Raw genomic sequence first — 3,020 nt, 5'->3', positions numbered from 1 at the left:
TTCTTTGGCTGATTTATATTTTCTTTTTTTGTGGTAGTCTCTTTTCAAAGAGTTTGATAGCTTTATACACAGAGTTAAGACTTTATACAAGCTGTCTGATCTCACCAGAAAAATATCATGGACTGATTTTAACAGCATTCTTCTAGGACCACAGATAGCTAGTATGTAGCTTTTTCATTTGTAATACTCTTTAGAAGCATCCAATATCTTGTTTAAATTATGAAACATTCCATGAGACCCTTCAAAAACATACCAGGACTTTTTGATGAAGTTAAACCTTGACTTCAAGGAGTTTGTGTCTGTAGGAGGGATAAGTAGTCAAATACAGAAAACAAAATAAACAATTGTAGAAGTGAAAGAAGTCAAGTAAAAACGTGCAGACAGTACTGAACGCTGGCTGAAGGAGTTGTAGAAATATACAATGAAAGCCTGAGAGTCTTAACATCTGGGCTCCTTACCAGATGCCCGATTCTCAGAAATTCATTTAATTTCTAAGCATCCTTCCGCCACACATTCTTTTCAAGATAAGGACTCATGATTTCTAATTTCTAATTTTCTTTATGGTCCTCACATTTATGGATTCTATTGATTTATTGACCTGATATTCCTCAAAGCACCTCTTGGTGCTTGCCCAAACAAGAAAAAGAGGCAAATAATTACGTTTCATGAAGGAAATATTCAGACTAAAAGTTAATATGGGATATTGGTCTAAGGACATGGAACAATTTTATAAAAAAATTAGAAGTACATGAAAGGAAAAAAAAATCACAGGAAATATAGCTTACATTTTTTTGACCAGTCACGTGTATAAATACAGAATGTCTTTAAAGAGAGACTTGGGTTGAATCAAATCATCTGAGGTGTCATAAAGCCCGTAGACAAAAGTCAATACCCAGACTATCATATTTTGTACATAACAGAAGCTCAATAAATGACCTTGGAATTAAATGGAAGCAATAGGAGGCCCTATGAGGAAAGTAGTACATATTTCAGCAAAAGGTAAAGGCTTCCCTGGTGGCGCAGTGGTTGAGAGTCCGCCTGCCGATGTGGGAGATACGAGCTCGATCCCCGGTCCGGGAGGATCCCACGTGCCGCGGAGCGGCTGGGCCCGTGAGCCATGGCCGCTGCGCCTGCGCGACTGGAGCCTGTGCTCTGCAATGGGAGAGGCCACAACAGTGAGAGGCCCGCGTACCGCAAAAAAAAAAAAAAAAAAAAAAAAAGGTAAAGGCTTTCCAATGTGGCATATTTTTATTTAAATCCTGGTTCTGCCACTTATCAAAAGCAATATGTTGGGAAAGTTACTTAAATATTCTGAACTTCACTTTTTTATTTGTAATATTGGAATAAAACATTTACAGTGTTCTTAAGATGATTAAATTTTAAAATATTTGTGAAGTGTCAAGTATACATTAATTTACTTTAGTGCATGGACAGGATTATGAAAAGTATTCCCTTTATTTAAGTAACACATTTTATTTATTTATTTTTAAAATACTTTTCTGATTTTTTTTGGTGTTGTTATAAATTTATTTATTTTTGGCTGCGTGTGGGCTTTCTCTAATTGCGGTAAGCGGTGGCTACTCTTCATTGCGGTGCGCAGGCTTCTCGTTGCGGTGTCTTCTCTTGTTGCGGAGCACGGGGTCGAGGCGTGCGGGCTTCAGTAGTTGTGGCACATGGGCTCAGTAGTTGTGGCTCGCAGGCTCTAGAGTGCAGGCTCAGTAGTTGTGGCGAACGGGCTTAGTTGCTCCACGGCATGTGGGATCTTCCTGGACCAAGGCTTGAACCCGTGTCCCCTGCATTGGCAGGCAGACTCTTAACCACTGCACCACCAGGGAAGTCCCTTAAGTAACATATTTTAATTATAATAATTAAAAATTCCTAGTAATGTCTAGGTTACAAATCAAACAAATATCCTTTGAGAAAAATGAGATTTCCAGAATAACATGCGGGCAGCTATTGCTCTCATGAAATCTTTTACAACTTTGCACTGCAAACAAAAGTAAATAATGACTTTTAGCTAAATGAAAAATACTGGAACATTAAAAGCTTAAATTTTTTTTAAAGACACAGCTGAAAAAGCTTAACTTTTTGGTTATGTGCAGTGTAGCCCTTCTTTAAGAGGAAAAAGAAGGAGACAAAGAATATTGAAGATACACAAACCCTGAAATGCTCACAGACTTAACTATACAGCATTAACTAAATTTAAACACATTAAATTTACTTTCACTGTGTCATATTAACTGGCCTTATATTTGATTGCCTTGCTCTTTAATTATCATCTGTCTTAAAATGAAAACAAAACCGAAAACCCTTGATAATTTGACACATTTGTTCATCTACATCACCTAAAGTTTTTTTCAACAATGAAAATAAAAGGTAAGATAACACATCCAAACCCATTTTCTGTAACATGTTGGTTGAATGAACAAATATTTATTGAACACTGTGTATTTGATTGGTACTGTTAGCTGTTGGACATTCAGATATGAATCAAACAGGAGTGAAAGGCAGGGAGAAAGAAAGAAACTTTCTTCCTGGATGTTCTCTGGTAAAGTTTGCATTCTACAATACGCAGCTGAAAGCCACGCTTAAACAAGACAATCCTTCAAATTCATCCCAAATCACAAATCCATCTGTGACTGATGATGCAGGTATCATTTATTTTTTGAAGCTAGGAGTTGAGTAGCTAATTTCATTTAAGTGAAAAACAGTAGACCCACTAACTTGCACAAACTTTGCTTATCTTATAAAACGAAGGCAAAACTAACCAAAAGCATACACACACATATAAACACGTTATATTTAAGGTTTTTTGTTGTTAACTTCATTTCATTGTTTTTGCCTTATAAGTCAACAAATTGTAGAAAGGGCCTCCAAAGAGTAAAAAAAGGTCCTTCAAATGGTTAAAGAAAAAAAAAAGAACCCACATAACTGTAAGCTACATTAAAAAAAATAATATCACTTGAGAAACAGTAGAGAGAAATTAACAGCAGAAATGGTAAAATATTGCATTTAATAAA

The sequence above is a fragment of the Kogia breviceps genome, chromosome 1 (genome assembly GCF_026419965.1).
Source record: "Kogia breviceps isolate mKogBre1 chromosome 1, mKogBre1 haplotype 1, whole genome shotgun sequence".
Taxonomy (NCBI): Eukaryota; Metazoa; Chordata; class Mammalia; order Artiodactyla; family Physeteridae; genus Kogia; species Kogia breviceps.
Note: the sequence above shows the minus strand (reverse complement) of the source record.